At 36.5% G+C, this 26,618-nt stretch overlaps 1 long non-coding RNA gene across 1 annotated transcript in view; it reads left to right on the top strand.

Moving 5' to 3' along the window:
• LOC144320161 (uncharacterized) overlaps positions 1–25,306 on the top strand; it is a 131,349-nt gene extending 106,043 nt beyond the window's left edge. The window contains exons 3-4 of the long non-coding RNA XR_013385724.1: positions 23,820–23,895; positions 25,230–25,306. This is a non-coding gene — a long non-coding RNA (uncharacterized LOC144320161). The remainder of the gene's footprint in view (positions 1–23,819; positions 23,896–25,229) is intronic.
• The last annotated feature ends 1,312 nt before the right edge of the window (positions 25,307–26,618 follow it).

Here is a 26,618-nt window from a genome sequence, read left to right as displayed (position 1 = left end):
TGTTCTTTCTGGTCAGGAATGGGTTTAGATGTAAAGCTGGAAATCACCTGGAGGGTGAAGTCTCAGTAATTACTGATGAAGGAGCAGAAGACCAGCTAAGGACAAAGCACACGCAGACACAGGGCAACACCCCTTCCTCCCCTTCCAGGTGGAATATGTGTGTGACATTCCTCAGTCACTTTTGGCTTCCCTATAGCTAAAGGAAGGAAAAACAAATGATTAATTTACAGAGATTACAGCTTACAAGTGTAAACTGTACATTTTACAATTGTCTTAGTGATTTCAAAAAAAAAAAAGCATCCGTATCAATAACCTTTCAGAAGGAAATTCCCAACTGTCTTAATGTTAATAATGCTTTACTAGAAGGAAAAAATAACCTTCACTTGACAATGGCAAGGTCTCCAGTGTCTTATAGGTCCTCTTTAGCATATAAAAATTATTTTGAAAGCCTCACTTTTTCCTTTCGTCCCCCAACTCCCAAGTATATAATCAGCTCACCTATGTTGTGAAACTACATCAGTTACTAAGTCATTTCTATTCCTATTTGCAGAGCAAAATTCTCAACCAGGTGCTTATGAGCTGGGGAGAAGTTCTTATTGTTCTATTAGATCTCATTGTTCTGTAAACTCAGTAAATTCCAGCTTCTGGGTTGAAGCACTGCCTGTCACATTCACCACTGTATCCCCAGCACCTACCACAGTGATTGGAAATTGTTGATAAACACTATTTGCTTAAGGAATGAGTAAATGATAAATTGATCACAGCCCAGGTGGGTGTGAAACTCTGGTTCTCTAAGGAAATCACCTAGGAGTCAGGGCTGTGTCACTTATCTGTCCTTCCCCACCACACCTCTTATCCTTACAACCTGGTGGCAAACCCAAGATATGAATAATCAAGAGCTGCTAACTGTTAGGAAATTCTGGGGATGTTGCATCTTAATGAAGGATGAGAAATTGTTGAAGCTTGAGGTTTACAGTTCTGTAGTTCTGGTTTCAGTACCTAAGAACATTCTATTAGTTTTTTTTTTTTTCCTGGAGAATAGAAGATTAATACATTTTTCATGTCCTAATAGCATACATGGTTCTGCATGAAGAGAATAAAGTTCAGGAGTGGCTGAGTGGCTCAGCTGGTTAAGCTCAGGTCCTGACCTCAGGTCCTTGGATTGAATCCTGAGTTATGCCCCATGCTCAGCAGGGAGTCTGGTTGTCCCTCTGTTCCTCCCCCTGCTCATACTCTCTCTCTCTCTCTTTCTCTCAAATAAATAAATAAATAATAAAATCTTTTAAAAAAGAGAAAGTTCATGTATTTGGGCTCTCTAGAGAAACAGCCAGCAAGATACACGGATATCTATATGTATATAGATAAATTAATATATATTTTTGTTTTGAGGAACTGGCTTGGCTCACAAGATTATGGAGGCAAAGAAGTCCCATAATATACCATCTACAAGCTGGTGACACAAGACAGCCTCTGGTATAATTTATTCTGAGGCCTGAGAACTGGGGAAGCTAAGGGTATAAATTCCAGTCTGAGAGCCAGAAAAGATGAGACAAGATGTCCCAATGTAGGCAGACAGGAAGCAAAAGGGGAAAACTACCTCTTCCTACACCTTTTGTTCTTGTAGGCTCTCAATGGTTTGGATGATGCCCATTTGGGAGGGTAATCTGCTTTACTGAATCTATGATTCAAATGCTAATCTCATCAGGAAACACCCTCACAGACACACCCAGAAATATGTTTATTCTGGGAACCCCATGGCTAGTCCATCTGACACATAAAATTAATTTTCACAATGTATTTCCTTTAAGGAGTAGATTCTAAAAATACCTTTTTTAAAGATGCAATGATATTCCTTATGGAGCTGGTTGAGTTGCCTCTTGAATATATTTTGTATTAGTCTCCTATCGCTGCTGTAACAAATTACTACAAACTTAGTGGTTTAAAACACACACATTCTGTTCTGCGGGTTGGAAGTGTGACACAGTTGTGATTGTGCTAAAATCAAGGTGTTGACTGTATTTCTTTCTGAAAGCTGTAGGGGACAGTCTGTTTTCTTGCCTATTTAAGCTTCTAGAGACTGTTCCATATTCCTTAGCTTGTGGTCCCTTCTCTAACTTTAAAGCTATTACTGACTCAGGTCCTTGGGCTCTCAAGTAATGGAATCAAACGAGGGCCTGATGAGAACTTCCAGGCAAGATGTTTATAGGGGCTTAGGTTGGATCACAAGGGAGGCAGCACAAAGGAAAGAGTCCTTCATGCCAATTCTCAGAACAAAGACCTCAAGCCGTTTTTAAAGAGTCTATACCAAGAAAGGAGTGACATCTAAGCATGTAGAGGCAGGAAGAGATACAGTAAGTTGGATCCATAGGTACAGTGGATAAACATGTACCTATCTCATTAGCATATTAAATCCCACACCTGGCCATGATTTTTTAGCATTAAAATGAAAGAAAAAGTGGGTGAGACATCAGCATGGGGGTCCACCTTGGTGCAGACTAGGTAGGTCGGATCTTCACCAGTCTTTCTAATTGAATCCCTCCTTTGGTAAGCATCCTGCTTCTGCATTCCTGCAAGTTACGCCACTCAATGGTCATAGGGTTTCAGCTCAAGGAATACTGGATTTAATGGTCAGAGTTGAGGGGACCCAAGTCCAGTCCCTTGTCTATCTCAAAGCTAGCAACACTGCATCTCTGGCCATTTGTTCTCCTATCTCTCTTTCTGAGTCTAAACCAAGTTGAGAAAGATTTTCCTATTTATTTTAAGATTTGATTGATTGATTGCCTGCAGGAGCAGGGGGAGGGGCAGAGGAAGAGGGAGGGAGAGAATACCAAGCAGACACCATGCTGAACACAGAGCCTGACATGGGGCTTGACCTCCTGACCCTGAGATCATGACTTGAGCTGATATCAAGAGTCAGACACTTAATTGGCTGAGCCACCCAAGCACCTCAGGTTTTTCTATCTTAAATGCCCATGTAATCAATTGGGCTAACCTGAATCATCTAGGATAATTGCACCATCTTAAGGTCCTTAACTTTAATCATATCTGCAAAGCCCTTTTTGCCATATAATTTAAGTATTCACAGGTTCCAGGGATGAGGATATGGACATACTTTGGGAATCGTTATTCCACCTACCACAGACCCCATAGGACACCTACATTTTAGGAATGTTTTGGGATATGGTGGTGAGTGGAGAAATGCTTGCTTTTTCCATAACAGAGTAACTTTGTCCTGCAATTAAATCAGACAGATGTTCATACTGCAGATGCCAGAGGTTGCAAAGAATTTACTGCTTAGAGAGGAAAAGGACTGAAAGCTTTATTTATAAACATGATGCTTCATTTGGCCTAAAAAAGTTGAACTGAGATTCTGTTCTTGCTGTGAGGATTTGACAGAGAAATAACTGTTTTAATGTAAACCAGTGTGCTCTTTACTTCAGTTACAGAATCTGCCACTTCATTCTCTACTAGAAGCATGACATTTGGGTTGATGTTATTTGAAGTTTATGGACATTTGGACAGTGGGGGATTGGAATCTTGAGATTTTGGAGTTAGACATTATCTATCAGTGGAAATAAATTACTTCTGACTCTATTTTTTTTTTTTTAAAAAGAAGGCAAGAAAAGATCTCGACTGCAATATTGTTGATATATATTAATGATGATCCTAAGATAAACCAAATATACAAAACTCTGAACAAGATTGCTAGAATTTAATTAAGACACAGTAAGGGGTTCTATTGGTATATTTACACACTGAGTTATTTGCAGTAGAACATTAATAATCTGAGAAGAGTATGACCTATATTTGTCTGAGTATGTAAATAATAAAGTCCTTTTGCCAAAAGTTAAAACTGTTTATAGCCTGTGGAGAATTTCATAGTAACTATTTTTATCCTGTCATTTCTGTGTATCTTATGTAAACATCACTCGAGGAGGATTATCTGTAAGCAGGAATTAGCATTAAAAATAAGATGTACTCATCAAGCTTTCAACGGAGATACCATTTTCCAAATTGACATGCTGTCAGAGGAATTCATGACTGCAAAGATATCATAATGAGAAAAAGGGGGCACAGGCCTAAGTGATCCAAGTGTGCTTGCTTTCTACACTTGACAAGTGGAATGAATTCCCGTGTGTGTGTGTGTGTTCTGTGTTTCTTTCTGCCAATGAACAGCCAATATAACTATAAATCATAGAGAATGTTCTTTTATATTCCTGAATATTTAGGCAGTGGAATCATCTGTTGATATGATTACCCACCCATGATACTTGTCAGTGTCTGGGAACATAAAAAGCAGGAATTAAAGGGTCCTAGATGTGTTTGCTGCCTACTGAAATCCTATGGTTTTCTGGATCTCCGCCTCCTAAGTTTGGGAGTGAAAGGCCATGTAGTGTGGTGGTTAAGAGTGAGGCCCCAGATCAAGAAACCTAGTTTCAAATCCTGACTGCCACTACCAGTTGTGTGATATTGAGAAAGTCATGTAACATTAAAGGATCTCAATTTCCTCATCTATAGAGATTAAAATGGTCCCTATTTCATATGGCTATGGAGAGAAGTAAATCATTTGACGTATGTAAAATGTTTAGGACAATACCTGACACAAACTGAACATGAGTGTTACCAAATTACTTTTCTTATTTGAGGTCATTTTGCCAGCAAAACATTTTTATGAAGTGTTGTGCAAACAACTTTTCAGTAAACTGAATTCTTTGTAAAAATACTTTTAGGAGAACTAGGTGTTTGAAAGAAGGCATAGGAAATGCCTTAATAGTGAAAAAACACTTCACCTTCGGGTTACTAACAACTCCCATTCTTTCAGAGTAGGAGGCCATACCTATATAACTCTACAATATTTGATTGGTGGGCACTGTAGTCAAGGAATAAGCCTCTCTCCCACTTCTTTTATTTATATGGTGGTACAAGGCTGGGAGGAGAAAGATTGAGTCACTAGACTTAGGCATCAACCCCTCTCCCATTAATAATATGTTAATATAGTATTTAAAAAAATAAAAAATAATGTAAAAAGACCATGATGGACACAATTTCAAAATTTTAAATAAAAAAGGATCAGCATTTCTGATTTTTCCTTTTCCTGCAACCTCAATATGGCTTTTCATGGCACTGAATAATATACACCTATCTTCCATGTAAAAATCCAAATTATACAGGAATAAATGTAACGTCAATAGTTAACCTTAATGACTATATGCTAGGTCCTATGCTAAGTGCTTTAAGTGAAGTGATTGAATTAATACAAATACTCTCATTTTCATATCATTAAACTGAAATTAAGTGACTCCTGCCAAACCAAATCGTTTACATTAGTATCATATATTTTACTTTTATATATATTATAAAGTCCATACTACATTATTATTAATTTTATTCTAAACAGTGATTATCTTTCAAAAAAAGAAATTTAACATGCAAAAAATGTTTTTTAAATTTACTCATATATTACTATTCCTAATGCTCTTCATGTTTTTGTGGAGATTCAAATTTTTATCTGGTATTATTTTCCCTCTGAAGAATTTCTAGTGATAAATTCTTAAATAAAATTCTTTTATTTGACAAAGTTTGAAATTCACCTTCATTTTTGATATATATTTTTCCTGGTTGTAGAATTCTTGGTTGAGAGTTTTGGTTTCAATATTTTAAAGCTGTCAGTACATTGTCTTCTTGCTTGCATAGTTTCTCAAAAGAAGTCTGCTGTCATTATTACCTCCAGTTTTCTATATGTAATGCATTTTTCACTGAAGGTTTTTAAGATTTTCTCTTGATTATTGGTTTCAGCGATTTAAATATCATGTGCATTAGATTGGTTTTCTTAATGTTTATCTGGTTTGGTGTGTGGTGAGATTATAGGATCTGTGAGTTTATAGTTTTTATTAAATTCAGAAAATTTTTGTCATATTTTTCAAATATTTTCTATTTGCATGTTAAATCATTTGATATTGTTCCACATTTATGGTCTGTTCATATTTTAATCTTTTCCCCTGTCTTTGCTTTATTTTGGGATTTTCTATTGTTCTGTTTCCAAGTTTACTGATCTTTTCTTCTGCAATGTCTAATCTATTTTCAATTGCATTCAGTGCATTTCTTTCATGTCAGATTTGGTTCTTTTTGTATATTCCATTTTTCTTTATCATGTTCATGTTTTTTCCCTCTGCCTTCTTGAATTTATTTATCATAGCTGTTTTAATACCCTTATCTACTAATTTTGTCATATTTTTATTTCTGAGTCTATTTATATTGATTGATTTTTCTCCTAAAAATGGGTCATAGTTTTCCCCTTATTTGCATGCCTAGTAATTTTTGATGGGATGTCAACATTGTGAACTATATGTACTTGAATGATGATTTTTGTTTGGCTTTGTTCTCGTTTGCAGTTAAAGTTCTTGGAATCAGTCTGATTCTTTTAAGCCTTGCTTTTTAAGTTTCATTAGGACAGACACAATGTAGTCTAAGACTAATTCATCCCCACTTCTAAGGCAATGGAGGACTCAATTCCCCATGTACAAGGAGATCCTTCTAATCACTGTGGTTGGAATAGAACTATTCTCAGCCTTGTATGAATTTCAGGAATTGTTCACCTCTTCCTTCCTTACCTTTGGATAATTTCCTTTCATACACATGCATGTGAGTATTCAGCCAAAAACTCAAGAGCATCCCTTTTCAGATTTCTGAGGGCTGCTCTCTGCATAACTCTCTCTGATACTCTGCCCCACTAATTCTAGATCTTTTAGCCTCCTTGAACTCCAACATCTTGTACCCTCAATTCAGGAAGACCTCTGGTTCTATTTGGGATCTCCTTTTCTGTACTGCAGCCTGGAAACTCTGAAGGCAATCATAGAGGTGGGGGCAATCATAGAGGCCATTTTATTTGTTTCATTTTTCTCAGGGACCACTGGGCCCATGCTACCAGTTTTATATTTGAATATCATTGTTTCATATCCCTTCACCCCCCTGATAGTTTTCTTGTTAAGGCAGTAGAATAAATCGGGTCTATGTTACCTCCTCATGACTAGAATTAGAAGTCCCCTTAAGGGTAGAACTATAAAACATTAAGGACATTTTATGTATTATGTAATCATCACAATCCTTGCCTTCCCCTAAATTAGAGTCAGACAAATTAAATAATGCTAAAGAATGGTATAACATAGAGGAGATAAGAGCATGATTCTTAACCAACTAGCACCAGGAGTTCAAATATTGGCTTTCTCACTAATCAGCTATTTGAAACTCTCTGTATTTGTTTCAACATCAGTAAAATAACATAATCTAATTCATACAGTTGTTATATAGACTACACTTAATACATGTCAAGTGTTAAAAACAGTTTCTGGCAAATACTAATTTCTCCGTAAATGTTATTATTTCTAAATCACATGGCCTGTGGTGGAGCTTCTAAAATGGGGTCTCCATTGCTCTTCAGTTCATGTGATTTCCTCTATTTCACACTGTTTCTGAAGAGTAAAGCTTCTGAATGTGCTGTTACAAAGAGAGCTGATGGAATCTGGTAAGCAAGTCTTAATAGACTTTCATTAACTTCTGTGCATTGAATATATTGTTTTAGGTTCCAAATTATTCAAATAGTAGAACTAGCTGTTTATAATGTAAAGTTACCCTCAGTGATACATGTCAATTTAGGGTCAGGGACTCAGGTCGGAGAATATAAAAATTGAGCTGAAGGGTTGCATTTGGCTCTGATACCTATAGTAGATCAGTACTTTGGTAACTTGGCAAACAAGTCATGCAAATATTGTTGATGCATCATTTTGTTTTCTTCTACTCTTCCATATTAGGCAACTCTTTTGCCATATATCCATCCCGTCCTAATTCAACTGATGGCCCACATAAATATTGAATGGTGCTGTTGCCTCCATTACTACGCCCATGAGGCTAGATTATTTCTGTAATTTCTGTTCAGATTAAAAATTATATGAGGGACTATTTCAATGAAAGATTAATCTGTTTCATCACCACAGAGGTATGTTTCTGTGTAGGTGTCTTGGAAACATAGTGAAAAAGACATTGGACCTTTTCTCCTTATTCAAAGAAGAGAGGGAGAGAGAGAGAAGACAGAAGATGTTGGGGGAGAGAAAGAGAGAATGCACAAATGAGCCATGGGATAAAATGAACTTATTGAATAAAGATTTCCATTGTGTCTAAACATTTATGACAGACAGAAGGTATTCAGGGTATCTCAAAGTGATTTTTCCTTAAACTTATTTGGTAAGACTAAGCATATCTAGTAAACTCAGTGTTCAGTAAAAGCTTCCAGCATGCTAAAAAAAAGGTAAATAATTAGAGGATTGATGAGTGGCCACCCTTCCTTTTTCACCAGCTGATCTGCATTGTTAAGCTATTACAATGATATCCGTTCATACCAACAAGGCTGCCTTTTCTCAGAATTCATCTCAATTGATGTGGCTTTCCTATCAAAAGGAAAATTCTTTTAAGGCCAATATATTGTTTTGTTTTTCTTTTTTAATAATGTGGGGTCACTTCAGGCCTTTAAGGTTTTAGTGGGTTTAAATTTTTTTTTTAATTTCTGCATTTCTTTTGTGTCTCTGTCATTTCCCTTTATGATTACATCTGAATGGAATTTCTTCACTTTAATTATAAGTCACTAGTGTTCTTCACTACTTGCTCCCCAAGTGATGAGGAGCAGCTGGTGCATACATGAGGTAGGAAAGCAACGAGATGGCCTCTCTCCCCTGTGCTGAGAAGTCCTGTTAGGAATGTACCATGTTTAAATGTAAATTCTTTTGTTTGTTTATCTGCAATTGCATGACTGACCTTAGCTAAGTGGAACCTGATGAAAGAGAAGGGAAATTCTCATCACCATCCATTCTTTTGTTTTCTTGGCCCACTGAGTACATTTTCCCAAGTTTCTGGCATTTCATTTTAAAATTTATTTGGAACAATTTTTCTGTTGCCTATTTAAAAACAAATGCATTATAAGCTCATTTGGGTTTTGCAAACAAAGCTTTGCAAAATGGTTAACTTTATAAGAATAAACACTTTGTGTTCTTGTAATTATTTTCCTTTTGGAATGGTGGAAATAATGGTTTTTTAAGCAATCAAAGCTGTAATCTTGAATAAAAAGTGTACTCCACAAGATCAATGGACAATGAAGTGTTTTCTACTGAAACTTGGTACATTATTAGCCATTTAGTCTTGATAGCCTTAATTCCTTCATGACCCATTCGGAAGTGAAGTAATTCATTTTCCATACACCAATCGATAACTTGTGCAGATGGAGGCATCCAAAAAAATTGAAGCAAAATATCAAATTACTTAATGTTATCCTGATTACTCCTCAGAACATGACATGCTACATACAGTCATTGCCCCATTTTCAAGGGTGAGCTTCTCTACACATTTGAAGTAGATGTCATTAAGTTACTAATGTCATTATATAGACCCATGAAGGTAGTTAAAACTTGGAGTACATTGTAGAGGAAGAGTTTACTGTGTTTCCATAGTCTTTCTTGTAGGTCACATCTTGATTTTATAGATAGATTTAAACACAGAGGAAGTTTGAGCCAATAGATGCAGGAAATAAAATATTTTGTAACTGTAGGTTTTAATCTGATAAGGAAAATTGCAATGTTGAATGCCTATTTCATTGCTGATGTTTTGTATTGATTTAGGATAGTGGTAGGAGGAGCCTCACATTGCTCAAATGCCCAACTTTATGTAGTGTTTATACAGCAAAAAACAACATTGTTTGGGTGTGGAATACATGTGGAACTTTTAAAAAAGTACAAACGCCTAGGCCCTGCCCAAGACTTACTGAAAACAAATTAGATGGAGGTCATAACTGGGGATGTGATTTCTTTCAGAAGCTCCACAAGTGATTCTGATTGAAACGAACAGTACACTCAAAAACTTTTTCAGTTTTTATTTTGGGTAGCTTTACCTTTGTATCTATACACTATAGAATTATCAGAATAGCTCAGATCACAGTTTATTTAAAAGATCCTAGCCTATCCAGGTAGACTTTTAGAAATAGAAATTTCTTAAAAATCTGGTTTGAGAATGACATGCTATTCAATGAGAACATCTTTTCTTCTCTCACTTTCTTCAATCTTTTCCTCTAAAAAACAAACAAACAAACAAACAAACAACAACAACAAAACCAGTCGCTGCCACCTCTCTTTATTGAGGGTCTGCTCTGTCTAACACCATGCTGGCTCTTTTCATTCAACATCTCATTTAATCTTTACATTTGGCCTATGGTATATAACTGTGTCCACTATAGAGATGAGCCAGTTTGGGCAAGGACACATAGCAAAAGCCAGAATTTAAATTAATGCCTATCTGATTTCAAGACGTTTCTTTTGGGGGCACCTGGTGGCTCAGTTAATTAAGCATCTGACTCTTGTTTTTAGCTCGGGTCATGATCTCAGGGCCCTGAGATAAAGCCCCTTGTCAGGCTCCATGCTCAGTATGAAGTCTGTTTGGGATGCTTTCCCCTTCCCTCCCCTCTCCCCTGCTTCTCCCCCACCCCAACATGTGTAAACATGTGTGCATTCTCTCTCTCTCTCACATAAATAAATAAATAAATAAATAAATAAATAAATAAACAAACAAACAGATAAATAAATAAACAAATAAATAAAAAACAAATAAAATCTTTATTAAAAAAAACTTGTTCTTTTTTATGCCATCTATCCTCCCTATTTTCACCTATCCCACCCTTTTCCTTTCAGAGTCTATGTCTTTTAATTCTTGTTTTCTTTCTTTTTTTAAAAGCTTTTATTTATTTATACATGAGAGACACACAGAGAGGCAGAGACACAGAGGGAGAAGCAGGCTCCCTGCAAGGAACCCGATGTGGGACTCGATCCCAGATCCCAGGATCATGCCCTGAGCCGAAGGCAGACGCTCAACCGCTGAGCCACCCAGGTGTCCCTAATTCTTGTTTTCTTTAACATCTCATCCAATAACATCTGGAAATGAGGGAGAAGGGTGCATACATCCCACAAAAGTTCTTGGTAACAAGGATTGCCTCGGTACTCATGCCTTGGTAACAATGATTGCCTCGGTACTTTCCACTTGGAGAAATTCTTGCAGTCCCTTATTTGACAAATCTTGCCCTGGTATCCTTTGACTAATGGAAATAATTATATTTTTTGACTGCTTCATTTTAAAGAATGTCTTGGGATTTGCTCAAGAGAATATAAAAACCTGCTGTCCCTGTTTCTATTTCCAGACCCAGACATGACCCCAGTACATTAAAGCATCTGCTTTTGATTTCACATCTCTATCTCATTTCTATCTCAAGGGCCATCTTTCTGAACTAGGGTTTAAAGTAGCTCAACAAGCAGCAAGTGAGAGATGAAGGTAATGAGGGAAGTGGTTCTGGTTAAAAAGCGGCAGAAATTACAAAACTATCTATGTAACCTGAATATAGATGACTATATTCATGGCTCCCATTTATACTTGCCATGGGCCCTGGTGCATCTAGCTGCTCATCCACCTGTGTTTCTCAAGTACGGCCGAAGAATTGCAACATGACTTAGCCCTTTCTCCTCTAATCCACTTATGTTTTTCTCTAGGTGGGACAAGGAAAAAACGTGCTATAGCCAAAAACTACTATGCAAAATAAGAAAATAACTTAAAAAATGATATGACTAATGGAAAAAAGCTTTGACCCTTTCTGAAATGGAGGTGAAATAGACATTTAAGTCTGATTCTGCATGATATTTAATAGTATTAATCTAGAAACTGTAGAGGAAACTAGTTCTAGATTCAGGGATCAGAGATAAACAACCTGGTCAACTTCAGAATTGAAGAAATTTACCAAGCAGGCAAGGATTGAATACAAATATTTTGCATGTAGTCAGTTCATCATGTTTAACAAATATTTGCCAATAGAGTATGCAACCAAAGAAGACTAAAAGGAGATAATACAGTTGGTAACTGAAAGCCATGGTGCAATTATGTGGATTCAGAAATGTCCATTTCTACCCTGAAGACCATATGTAACCTTGGACAACTGACACAGCATTCCTGAGGTTCTGCTGCTGCTTCTGTTAAATGAGGTTCATGATTTATATAAAGGAAAGTTATTCAGTCATATCAAATGAAATCTTACCATTTGCAACAACATGGATGGAGCTAGAGAGTATTATGCTAAGTGAAATAAATCAGAGAAAGGCAAATACCATATGATTTCACATATGTGGAATTTAAGAAACAAAACAGAAAAGCAAAGGGAAAAAATAGGCAAACCAAGAAACAAGTACTTTGTAAGTACTATGAATAATTAAACAAGGAGATAGGAGAATCCCAACATCACAGATATGTAGTGTGGATTCAATTAAAGCTTTGGTAGAGAGTCAGGAAAGGAAAATTAGTAGGTGTAAAGCTACACAGACTACATATGTTTGGACCTAAAAGCTATTATTATTGTTGAAGACAAAAGTTTTGGTTGAAGGTAGATAATTGATTTAGAGCAAGGACTATATCTTGTTAATACTTAAAGTTCCAGTTCCAGCAGGGTCTGCCCTGGAGTAGATGTTTAGTGCTTGTTAAAAGGGATGGGTGAATGGATGAACAGATGGGTGGGTGGCTACATAGCTCTGGTTCACTTTTAGGTTCAGAAATGGAAAAGCAGTTTTTGATATTCTCTTTAGCTCAGCTCAATACAGTTTTAAAAGAAAATCAACATCATGACTTTTACTTAATATTTTGGTAATACTGCAGTGTTTTACCTCATTTTCTGGAAAGACAGGTGATGGCATGAAATACTGCTGAGAAAAAAAGGCTTATTCTTTGTGATAGGAAACATTTTCTGAATTAGTATTATTGTCAGCCAATGAGATCAAGCCAACTGCTAAGTGATTAATAAAGCAGAAAAGAGGTATAAAGACAATGCTATCAGCCTGTTTTCTCACATGCCACAGAGTGCTGCCTGCTGGCAATGGAAACCAATATCCTTATTGGGCACTGGGGTGGAAAGGAGGGAATACTCTTTGTTGGAGAGGCAGCTTTATACAGAATTGGGGCAATTATGAATGAGACATTTACACTAAGCTCCAAGACTTATTTGAACCCATCAGAATTTCAAAAGCACCAATGCGGTATATCTTAAGATTTGTGTGTTCATTTGGTAGACTTGAGCTTTTTTGTCCTTGCATTTTGTCCATTAACATTTTGCACAAAGAATTGTATGTGTTTGTAGGTAGGCAGGTAGGCTCTTGGTGAATCCAACTAAGTAGCTTTTTCTTAGAACAAACTTGCTTTGATAGTTTGAAATACCCTATAAGAAAGCAAGATTTTTTAAAAAAATTGACCCCTTCGGGCTAACAAGATAAACATGAAGCTTTATGAAAACAATCTAGTTCCTGTTATTGCTCTTATGGGGAAACCTTGGGATAGGTGAATGCATCAAAATTTAGCCTGCTCAAAATAAATAGGAGTAGATATAGACAAAAAGCCACAATTATCAGGCCTATCTATGTCAATGGGGCAATATATGCCAATGAAGGATGCTTCCTGATGACTGGACAGCCAGTCCCCAATAATAAAACCATAATTATAGTGCCTAATGTGTAAAGGAAAGAGAGAACTGGGATTATGGGCAGTAAAGGATGACTGCGGGAACATAGACATAACTTGCAGCCCACATGAGTATGTCTGGGTTTAAAAGGTAAAGATCCATTCCTTTTCTTTTCCCATCTTGAAGACCTTAAAGAATCCCTAGGGTACTAGGAGAAAATAGATGATCCAGTGGTATTGTTAGGTGAAATGTGGGTATGGACAAATTTATTTATTATCAATATTTATTGAGCAGGCACTATGTGAAGAGTGTTATTCTAGATGGTTTGGTTACAGTAATGAACACAACAAAATCTCTGCCTCTGTGAAATTTACATTCTAGTGGAAAGGAGCAATGGTGACCATCAATCACATGAACATATATATTATAATTCCATATAGGGATATGGATGATAAAGAAATATAAAGTAGGCTAAAAAGAGAGAGTGGACCTATTACAGTTGGGATAGCCATGTTAGAGGGAGTGGTTAAGGAAGGCTTCTCTGGGAAGTTGAGGCTGGTGGAGAGAGCTGAATGAAATGAGGGAACAAGTCATATGATGGTCTAGACTAGTGTTATAAGAGGATGGAGCAGTAACTGTGGAATCCTGGAGGTGATTAAGCTTAGATTTTTAGAGAAGCAGAAAGCAAGTGAGGGTGCCTTAAGTTTGAAAGTTCACAGGGAAGAGAATGAGACTGGAGAAACAGGCAGGCAGCAAGAGAACCAGGGATCTCTGTGTAGGTCATGGTTAGAATTTATATATCATTTTAACTGTGCTAAGCAACACAAAGGGTTTTGAGCAGGTGAGCAATATGATCTCATTTGTATCTTAAATTCATCTTTCTGTTGCCATGTAGAGACTAAACTTCTTGGGGCAGTCATGGGGAAGCAGGACCAATTATCCCCTCTCATTGGATCTAGCCTACAAAGAATATGAGCTCCTCAAAGGCAGAGACTGTATCTCTACATATTCTTCCCACTGCTTTGCCTTATCCCGGCACTACATGGGTACTTGGTAACTACTAAGTATATTCTGTAAGTGTGGGTGAGGGAAATTTCTTAGACTGGGGCAGAAATGTCTTAGCCTCTCATGACTTAGGACCCTTCTAACCGATGGGTTGGTCCTCATGAAGGGTAAATTGGATTCACTATATTTTCTAGTGTTTTCTAAGTGATTTCCTCAGATTATAGGAAGATAATTATAATAATGGCCATATAGAACTTGCAGTGATAGATTGGGGGGGGGGGTTGCTATGAAAGCATCACATGAAACGAGGATGAGAAGTTTAAGTCATACAGGTTTGACTTGAGATTGGATACCAAGACTACACAGGGCATCTGGTCAATTTGTTGTCATGACTTGAAAGGCATTTTGCAGATTTAAACTATGGAAGCATTAAATTTTTTCTTCCTCCTTGTCAGTATAAAATGTGTTTGATAAGGTCAGTGAGTGTTGGATAAGAAATAGGTCTTTCTTCTTTGATGGGCTCCTCTGGAGACTTGTCTTGACCTGTGTCCATAAAATCACCCTTTCCTAGCTAAATAAAAGAAACAAATCTGTACAAGCCTCCTCATAATTTTGACTTGTGGGTGTCAGACAAGTCTGTGAGCTCCCGCCCTTATTATAAACACCATTCCAGAGGAGGCACACATTTTTAATTTTTACAGTCACGATGCAGTCATGCTTTGAGATCATCCGAAAAGTGCTGTAGAAGCACAAAACATTATTACTATCATTAAGGCAGTAATGACTATGATTATAATGCAGTTAGGGAAGCCGAGGAGGAATGGTAGTTAAGGGTGAGTAAACTTCACCCCCCATATATCTAAGTAAGATTCACTGTATCAAAAACCTGTATGTGTGTGTGGTGGGCATAAACAGGCAGATGGTATTGAGTTACAATTATTGAAGGATTTGGACTGAAATCCATTTTAGTGAAACTGGGTTCAGAAAACATCATTCCATTCCATTCTACTTAAAACCTAGAGAACCGCTTTGCTTTGTTTCAGTAATAATTTGTTGGTGTGAAATGTGATTTCCCTGCATATCACTTGGGAGGTGATGGTGATCTCAGAATCTTTGGATGTAGCAGAAGGTTGTGATATAAAGTATTTATTTCAGATATTACTCTAACTGCTCTGGGGAACAAAAGAAAGATTGACAGAAAGTCTATAGTTTGGCATCTTTGTCATTTACTATGTTTATTCCCCCACTTTCTTTTTTGGAGATCTCCATTTTTGGGAATCTGTGATTTTTAAAAACTAACATTTACTCATTCAGTAAGCATTTATGAAGTATCTATTGAGTGCCATGCCTGGTGTTAGCTTGTAGGATTAATGAGATGAAGGTGATTTGTTCCTTGCCTTAAAGGTTTTACAGTTTAGTGAGTCACAAGAATATTGATGGTTTTGATGTGTTAAATACAAGCTCTTCCATTGCCTGAGCACCATGATCATATCTGTTCTTAGATTTCTCTCTTTGGGGTCAGTGCGTAGGATGGATTTAAATGAGGTGAATTGGAAGTAGAGCCCGATCAAGGTCATTTCAGAGGTATAGGTGTGAGATAAATTCTTGAAAGATTTTTTCATCTCTGAAACCCAAAAACTTGGCTTTATTTATTTATTAAATAATATTTTAATTTATTTATTAATGAGAGACACAGAGAGAGGCAGAGACATAGGTAGAGGGAGAAGCCGGGCCCCTATGGGGAGCCCAATGTGGGACTCAATCCCAGGACCCCAGGATCATGACCTGAGCCAAAGGCAGACACTCAACCACTGAACCACCCAGGCATCCTAGCATTATTTATTATGAGACCAAGTGAAGGGAAGGATTGGTTTATAGGATTCAGGTAGTTTGTGTGGCTAGAATATTTAGTTCCTTGATGTTACCCTGCCTGTGAGTGAAAATAGACAGTGATTGTTTCACAGATGTGGGAAATGCCTGATTGTTTCCCGTGTTGGAGAGGTTCTGTGCAATTGAGGAATTGATTTAGAAATGTTTTGTGAGAAGTTCTTATAGAGGCCTAGAGTTGTTGCCTGAGGGAGCATGCACAATGATAATGACCAAAATTTTTACTTCTTTTCTATCAGAGTGGATTGTCAATGGAAATTTCAGAGACCCTTTTTCAGAGTCTGAGAATATTCTAGGGAAATAAAAGGAGTGTGGGCACCAAGGCTGCATCTGCGTTGCCTGGGATAGATAGAGTGGTTCTGGGGAGAAGATCCCTGGTCATTTACTTCAGGCCTAGTATTCAACAGGTAAATAAACTCATAGGGCTATACAAGTTGTACTCTATAAATTCTTTCCTATCCTGAGAGAGCCATAAAGCCCATGACTTTTAAGATTATAAAGAAGCTAATTGTTTTGTATTTATAATTTGAAAAGAGTGAGTTTGCCTTTGCATCACCGGGAAAACCAGAATCACTATGAATTAATGATGCAGAGTATGTTTACAGGGGTCATGTTTTACCCACTTAGAGATCAAATAGCTTTGGGGGGACTTCTGGCACTTTGGTAGGCAAATATTTGCTGTTAATTACAAAAGAGGCTTAATTGAAGTCAGTCTAACTTCACACCAGACCTGAGTAGTAGAGAAAAGGGATCAGCTATTTTCTATTCCCTCTGCAAGTGTGGGTAAGACAAATGACTTTAAATTGAACTAGGAAAGATAAAGTCAGCAAGCTTTGTTCTTAGTACAGGTAATATAACAAAAAAAAGACTGAGATCGAATCAAGAAAAAATCTTGATGGCCACGGCAGGGTGGTGACCTGAAAGAGTCTCAATTTTGCCAATCTTCCTAAGAGTATTGATAACATGAGTCCGTTACCTTTTAGGGATGCTTTTCAGGTATGGTGAAGGGACTGGATAAGTTTTTACATTCTGTATTAACATTATATTTAATTGGAAATTACCTTTGAAGCATTTGCAGAAGTGTGGACTGTTTTTTAATCTAAAGGTGATACTTATTTATTGCCGCTAACTAAGAAAAGGCTTTCCAACTTCGTTGTCAGAAAGTATCTTTACCAGAGCAGAAACAACATGGGTTGCATAGGGACACACTCCATGATATGAAATCACACCCTCCTATAGCTATGTAAACACTTTTCTTTTTATATGTTCAGAAGAGCCAAAAGTGGTCCCCCATGGAAATGCATAAGCATACTTGGTTGATATTTATTAATACCTTGTTATTATGATAGGTGCCATGCTAAATGTTTCCATGTGCATGATCTCATTGCATCATATTTTATTAAATGAAGAAATAGATATGAGACAGGTGATTTTTTTCCAGAGACACAGAGCTAAAATGTGGCAGAACAAAGTTTCTGAATTTGAGGTTCTTTCTTGTCCGTCTGTAGTCTTCTGTTCTCACTGACGCACTGATGATAACTCCCTAGCTGTCAGGCTGAGCCCCAAGCAACAGCTCTATCCCACTCACCACCTCCTTCAACCCCCTCTAAGCTACCCACCAAAGCTAAGCTATGGCCTATTCATTGAAAGTTTCCACCTCTGCCTTTAATTCTTCAGCTGTAATCTACATCCACACCCAGTGTTGAGATAAAAACTCCTGGATCAACTTTTACTTTCATACATTTTGGTTTCAGAGGTTTTCTTAATACTATACTGCTACAATGTAAAGAAGCATGCTATAGCAAATCGGGTAGTTCAAATCTGTCAAATTTCCTCCATTACCACATTTTCCAACCTAAGTCAAGCCACCATCTTGAAAGAGACAAAAGTTTGGACTTTGGTAAAAGTATTCTCATATTTTGCTATTCAGAGTGTGGTCTATAGACCAGTAGCATCTGCATCAATTGGGAGCTTGTTAGAAATGCAGAATCTCATGCCCCACCCTGAATTTGGAGAACCAGAATATGCATTTTAATCAGATTGACAGGTATTTCCATATACTTTCTAACAAACAAACCACACTCTTTAACCTCCTCCATTAATTCTCCCCCTGTACCCAATGCGATCTTCAAAAAATGTAAATACATTCACACCATTTCACTACTTGAAGTCCTTTAATGGCTTCCCATCTCACTTATTGTAAAGATCCAATTCTTTATAATAACCTACATCGTCCTACAAAAGATGTGATTCTTACCAACTACTAGGCACACTGACTGCCCCTTCCTTTCAGTTCTTAAAACACACCAAGCTTGGTTTTACCTGTAAGACTTTCGTCATTGCTTCCTTTACTCTAAATGCTCCCCTTCTGCTTCTGGCATGATCTTTATTTTTTTATTTTATTTTATTTTATTTTTTTGATCTTTATTTTCTTAACCTTTCATTTCAGCTTAAACGTCACCTCTTGAAGAAAATGTATATGACCATTCTATAGTGGTTCCTCCAGTTTTTCCTCTATTATAACCATGCTGGTTTCCTTCAGAACATATATCTCAGTTTGTCATTATATTATCTATTTATTTCTCTAACAACTGTCCATTTCCCCTTTTGAACCATATAAGGGTAAAACCCATGACTACTTCCCTAGTCCTTAACACAGTGAGTAGTGAAGGTGCTCTATAAATATCTGTTCAAATGAATAAATCATACTATTGTTATGTTTCTTACTGAAATTTTTCAAGAGTATATAATCATAGAGAAATGGTTAGTGTTTATAATTCTTGCAATTGTTACTAGTAATTTTTTTTGTCATTTTACCAAAATTATGCTATTAGTTATACAGATTCTGGGAGGTTTTCCTAATACCAACTTTAAAGATTATCAGTAGTAATTTTTGTCTCCAAGTTATTTGCAAATGTGAGCTAGTTCTCATTTATCTACTCTATCGAATAAATATTATCCTTATATCAAATATCCAGCCATCTCTGTAATGGAAACCAGAAAATGTTGTCTACAAGTATAATTGCTTTGGTCCAGAGTTTTTGAGGAAACATATTGAACAAATATTCAAATATTCTTTTTTCTTTTTTTTTATTTCTTAGGAGAGTACTGTAAAGGATGTAGGGGTAATGAGTTCAAGGGCTGATGTCTTGAAATATTAGGCTGCAACTGATGGTTAACCCAGGGTCAGAAAAAGAAAACTCCCTTGTGATGTATCATTGCACAATTGGATAAAGCACATGTGTAATAGAGACTTATATCTTTCCCTGAAACATCTGGCATTACTCATCATGAGAAGCAGGTGCCTAGGTTGGACAGACCACATGTCCATTCCAGGATGACACATTTCTGTTGTTTCTGGGTTGCATTTGAATTTTCTTTGGCTCTTGTCAACATAAGCACATTAATGATCAAAATGATAATGCAGAGAAAGATTGCCTAAGAATGAGGGTAAACAAGGTAGCTGCTGCTTCTAGCATGATGAGGTTCTGGGTTGAGAAAATTAGTGAGCCATCCTGTGATTGACAGCCCAGGACAGTCCAGATGTAATGCTTTTATACTTGCTGTGACAGGTTGAGTTACAGCTTCCATGAATGGGACTTGTTTCCAAATGGAAAGTTTGCCTGCTAGCTAGCCAAAATCTTTGTTAGGTCTTAGCCACCACGGGTCAGGGTGTCATAAAAGTTTACTGAGTTGTACCCTTTTCCCTCACATAAGCTATTGTGTCTAATAGGATGAAGGTTTGTGAAAGTACTAGAACAAAGTTTACAAATGTACAATACTTCAGCCAGGGTACATCTTGTCAAACTCACCAAGAGAACATGGTGAAGTCACCTGTCCTGTTGTGCTCTTCTCCCTTGTTTTACTCTAGCATGGTGTTAAATCATGGACTATTATATTTTCAGGATGAAAGCCATCTGGTTATTCAGGTCCATGCACACTGCTTGTATTGTGATCTCTCTAAATCCCATGCAGAGTTTGGTAGGAACTAAATATTTGAGGATCTAATAGTGGCAGTGTTTCTTAAGGTGTGGTGTGCTGGTTGTCTGTTTCAGAATTACCTGGCATGCTTCCGGAGACCATAGATTTCTGGGACTGCCCCTACAGGTCTACTGAATCAAGGTCTCTGACATACAGATTAAAAGTCTATGTTGTCAACAAATGTTCCAGATGATTCTTATGAATTCTAAAGTTAGAGAACTACAAGCTTCTGTTGAAGTTAAGTGTGCTCTTTTACCATTATCTTCTAAAAGGCTTTCAGTAGAATTGGGGGTTCAAATAATTGACTTTAAAAATAAGAGTTTCATGGATCAGCAATAGTCCTACAACACAGAACTTGTCAGGATTAGAAATAATCTGGTTTGTCAGATTTGATACTAAGGAAAAATTGTCCTAAAATTAATCCTTAGAAATATAAGTGTCTGAGTCTTGCTCAATAGTGACTCTTTATAGACCAAAGACTTATTTTCAGGGATGGATTTACATGGTTTGGAATGCATGCATATGTGTGTATGTGTATGAGTGTACTTGTGCACATGTGCACATGTAGGACCGGGGCCTGTTGTGTCTGAGGACTTTAGATTACCCTGTCTTATCCCAGATCAAATACTTATGGAATACTAAAAAGAACTAATCTTTTTTCCTTTTGTGAAATGGTTTTAAGAAATTTTCTTTTATCTTTTTCTTTTTTTTTTTTAAAGATTTCATTTATTTATTTGAGAGAGAGAGAGTGAACATGCATACAAGTAGAGGGAGGGGCAGAGGCAGAGGGAGAAGCAGACTCCCTGCCAAGCAGGGAACTGCTTCAGTCTCTGATTCATGGGTCCTCCATCCCAGGACCCCCAGGATCATGACCTGACCCCAAGGCAGACACCCAACTGACTGAACCATCCAAGCACACCTCTTTTGTCTTTTTATTTTGCAAATGAATAGATATCCCCTGTACCTAAGCTCTTCTAATGACTTTTTTTTTTTAAATCTATAGTGTGAAGATACAAAAAGCATCATTAAAAACCAGTCAAGGTTTTAGTCCTCACTCCTAGAAGTCATTTCTTAGAAATGTTTATTGAACTGTGTGATATATAACCAGAAAATATACAAACCGAGGGTAACATTTAACCAGTATTGAGATAAGCAACAGAACCTCACTGATACCCCAGAAATCCTGTTTGTCCCTAATTTCAGTCACTAAAACTTTCCAAGAAAGAGCATTTTCCTGATGGCTAGAAGTAATTTTACTTCTCAAAAATATCTAATCATTTATTTTTTTAATAAATATTACTCTTTCTGTACATATTGGGATCTTTAGCATCTTACTAATCTAATCTGAACATCCCTGACTACATGCTGACTTTTAAAAAACTCTTGTTTTGCTAGTTTATGATGTTAGAATTTTTCTTTCACGGAGTGACAATTCCTACATTCAACTTGAAACATTTCTGTTTGCTCCATGTTTTGTTTCTAACCTTGGAATGTACAAATAAAAATTTCAAGGTGGTAATAAGCGTGTAGGTAATATCAATTATGGAACACTTCAGGTAATTGTTTGAACTATATTAGCTTAAAAGAAGTAGTTGACTTTTTTTCCGTTTTATCTAACAGGAAAATTTGATCAACAAGCAGACCCATTGGTTGGATATAATAGACTCAGTGCAATAGTTTATCGGAACTAGGAATAATTCATTAAGAATTGATATTTGGTGTATTAAAGAACTACAAACCAAAATGAATATGGTGCTCCTAGGAACCTCACGCATGATTTTCTGTTTTAGTCATAAGTCAGACCTGTATTCCCCGCAATAGACAAACCTATTGTCTACACAATTGAAAGGTATCATGGGAATGTGAAAAGAGTACTGTACTGGGGATATAGAAACCTTGTTGCATGACCAAAAGCAAGTCATATAATCTCAGTAAGAGCCATTTTATATATCTATGAAACGAGGATAATATTTTCCTTGAGAAGTTGTGGTGAGAAATAAGGAAGATTAATGTTTCTAACTATCCAAGAAAATGCCTGGACATAGTCATTGTGCAATCAGTGTGGCTTTTCTCTCTTTCAGCTCAGCAGGATAGCATTTTCAAAGGAGCTTAATATGGGAGGCCTATTCTATTAGAAATAAGATCTCACTACACTATACCCTTTTCCATACATTTTCTATTTATTTCTTATTCCAAAACAAATGCATACAAATTAGGTAAAAATTTGGAAACGGAGTTATGCCAAAGAATTCCCTGAAATCCCACACTCTCAGAGATAGCCACAGTAAATATTGGTTTTAAGCATCTCATTTACCACTGTATTTTCTTAGTACCCGTCAGAAACTCTGTACATAGTAGGTCTATCAGTGTGTCAGGAATTGAACTTTTCCAAAAAGATGTGAAAGTGGTTGTAAATCCCTTATGAATATTAATTATTGGCACAGCGTGAAACCCAGTGGACTTTCTTGTCTACCTGCCTTTTTTTTTTTTTTTTTTTAATCCTCAAGGACAGATGCTTGTTCTATTAACTTCTCAAATAGCTCTAGGGACAGAGATTACAGTATCTCTTTTTATAAAAGGATAGGGCTACAGAGCATATATGTTAATAAAATAAATCATTTAAAAACTATTTTATTAGACTTTCATGGACTTTTAAAATTAAAGCTAGGTTTTTCTTTTCTTTTCTTTTTAAAGGAGTATTGCAAGGTGGGAAGAACTGAATTAGGCATCCCAGGAGTGAGTGTAGCCCCTGCTCCTTCATTCATCCATTTCCCTGCCTTGGGATCTAGGCAAGTAGCACAGACACCACCTTATAAAAGCAGAGGAAATAACAACTGTTCTGCTTTCCTTTTATGTGGTAATGGTGGAAATCAATTATGATAAAGTACATGGTGATGTTTTTCATGTAAAAAAGTGCTATAAAACTTTTGTATTGACATGATATTAATAGGAAAATTAGAGTGCATAACATTAACATAAATATTTCTTTTGGGCTATGTGTACAAACAACAGAATCTATTTTGATTTCACTTCACAAAGCAGTTTATACCTAGGTCCTTAATCATTCTGGATGAGTGGTTAGAGGCTGGGGACTATACCTAGAAGTACAAAATTCCCCAACTGCCTAGAACTCTTGTGGAATATCATGTCACCTCTGTACTAAGTTCCAGGCTAGAAATTCAGCACACAGAATTAGAAAAAAAGGTAAGAATCCATTTTCCAGCTCTCATCTGACCAGGAATAGAGTTCCATTTATATTATCATTTTTTCTCTTTATATACTATGATGCAACATGATGGTAGTAACTGTTATTCAAAGCATTACATGGGCTGCATAGCATTTGGGGAAAAGTAGCATTAACCATTAAATATTATAATCATGCATCCCTTAGACATGTTGTATGTAACATTTTTATGTCGTTGTGCAGAAAGAACATACATTTTGAAGTTAGAACAAACTGGTTTTGAACCATTTCTCCAGTTTTCCAGCTACATGACCTGCAGGTAAGTTATTATCCCCTTTGATTCTCAGCTTCATTAGGATTAGATGAAATGGTGGATATAGTGTACCCAGGATAGTGCTTGGCACATTTTTGGCATTATCTAAGTGTTAGTTCCCTTTTCCTTCTCATCATAACACCAAAACATTTACTTAAGAGAGATGAATGTTTGATGACTTAGAATAATATGAAAAATGTATTCCACTTATTTTTCTTAGGCATAATGTAAAAATCCATGCTTTTATCTACATGGATTAAGAGGCAAAGAATTATATTTTCAAAGAAGATGTTTTATTGAGAATTTGTTTGCCTTGCCTAATGCAAACATAAGCTACAATTGGACTAATGACTTGAATGTGAAACTAAAGCTACATAGAGAATAGGAGAAAGTATAGGAGGATATTTTAACCATCTTGGGTTGGAAAAAGTTTCCCTTTCCATGAGAGCAATTCAGGGATCTAAGAGAAGAGTATGTCACATTTCATTACACTAAAATTTAAGATCTCTGTCAAAAAAGTAACCATAAAGCAAAGGATAAACTGTAGAAATTTATTTACAATTTAGAAGCTGAGGCTCATATCCTTAATATCATGAAGGGCCTTTGTACAGAGCTCCTACAAATCAATAAAAATAGATAAACAACTTGGTACAGTAAGCAAAGATCATGAAAGGGCATATGTTTAGGTAACTGCTTCCTTCCACCTAAAAAAAGTTACCTTGATAGTCTTGAGTCCAAGTCCTGAAGACAGAGTATTAAACCATCTTTATACATGAGTGGGAAGATAGTGATTATATATTTTGGCATCATGATCAGCTTTGTTTTGAATGAATGGGTTTCTCAACTGAAATTTCTAAGTTTCCTAGGGAAAAAATGTTGTTTAAATTAGAAGTTTTTAAATGGTTGATCTTAACATTTCTCTTCACTTTGTCTTCCTTGTCAGAACATTAGGAAACATATACTTAACCCTTTCTTGATGACTTTATTCATCATCAGGAGCATTGATTATTATACTGTGCTATATAAGGCAGTGCAATGAAGTTAGGAAGAGCTGTTTACCTGTGTGCCAGTTAAGATTGCTATGCATTTTGAATTCTTAGGGGAATATCAACATTAGGAATAAAAGACAATCCTATAAATTATAGTTACCTTTGAAAATCTCCTAGGGAGTTTCTCTGTGGAGATGGATGTATAATCAATCTCTCAAGAATTCCAGAACAACCCATTTTTCTTTGGCATTGGAAAGGCTTGTTTTTACCCTGATAGAAGCTCAGATAAAGTAGTTGGTTCACAATGTGGTAACCAGGTTCTATGAAAAAATATCTGCATTTAAATTCTAGGACACTTGCTTTTTGTGCTCATTTGTACACAGCATGATTACATCTCATACCTATTCTGTGAAATACTCATTTTCCAGGTAAGTGGGGCTAGCAAAGTTTAAGTCCCTCACCAACTAAGACATGGGAACTAATTTATGGGAGAGCCTGTGATTTTGATTTAGATTAATCCTATGCTATACTAAATTTCTTAGAATTGTGTGTAAAATAAAAGTAAAAAGGTTCTAAGTGAGAGTCCAATAAACTTTTCATTGAATGAAATATGGATGTTTTAGGTATGAGCTTTGGAAGTAAGTGTACTAGCTATTCCGAGGTATGACCATCTTCTCATCATTAGCATTCTGCCTAGGTGTGAGGTATTACTTGCATATCTGCAGAGATGATCAGTAAAGTATGAGGTGCCATAGTTTATAAAGATACATTTTTGATCATGTATGCGGCTTGCCACAATGTATTATATAAAACACACTGTGATTGAGCAATGAATTTCATCTTCTCCTGGGTATCTTGCATTTCACACATCTGTACTGTCATTGTCCTCATGAATCTTTCATTGTGCCTCAGAGTCGGGTAATAGAGTTGAGCATATCAGGGATGGAAGCTTTCCTGGAAGGGATGTCTATAATCAGCTGATGAACTGAATACAATTGGCTGTGCATGATGTAACTCCTACTATATACACCCCACAGAAAACCCCCCCGAGTAAGGGAAAACAAACCCACCAGGGCATGTTTACTTTCTATTCATGATTGAATAGAAAGTAATAGTCTTGGTTTCCAGTATTCTGGAATCAAAATGGTGATGTGAATAGCAAGAGTTAAGGTGAGGCTCTGAGAAACAGAGAATTTTCTATAAACCTCCCTTGTAATGATTGTAATCAAATTACTTAATGTTCTTCTGTTCTTTCGAAGAAGACATTAGCTAGAGAATCATTTTCCAAACCTTATTTCAAGCAATTAACTCAAATACTTGCCCAAATGTTTGAGTTTTATGATATTGAAACTTTTTTTCTATTTTCTTTTCATTGTTCTCAGTGAGAATTCCTTGAATTACTCTTAGGATGGGTCTCTGATGTTTTGGTATTTTTTCAGTCATGATTTCCCCCCATCTCCCCTCCTCTTCCCTGCCCTCCCTCTCTGCCCCTAAAAGCTGCTCCACAGGAAGAGACAGCTTGAATACATTTGTTAATTTATACATTTTATCTATTATAGTCTATTTTTTTTCTTTCTATTAGGTCCCTGCTGCTACAGAACTTCCTCAGTTTCTAATGTTTAAGCTGCCATGAATTACTCCACTTTTTTTTTCAACTTCTAAGTTTGAAATTACTCTAATTTCTTTGTTTTGTAAATTTTGTGGATTGGCAGCTACACATTTTACATTTCCCACACCACC

The sequence above is a fragment of the Canis aureus genome, chromosome 9, assembly GCF_053574225.1.
Source record: "Canis aureus isolate CA01 chromosome 9, VMU_Caureus_v.1.0, whole genome shotgun sequence".
Lineage (NCBI taxonomy): Eukaryota > Metazoa > Chordata > Mammalia > Carnivora > Canidae > Canis > Canis aureus.
Note: the sequence above shows the minus strand (reverse complement) of the source record. Positions and strands in the feature narration are given on the sequence as shown.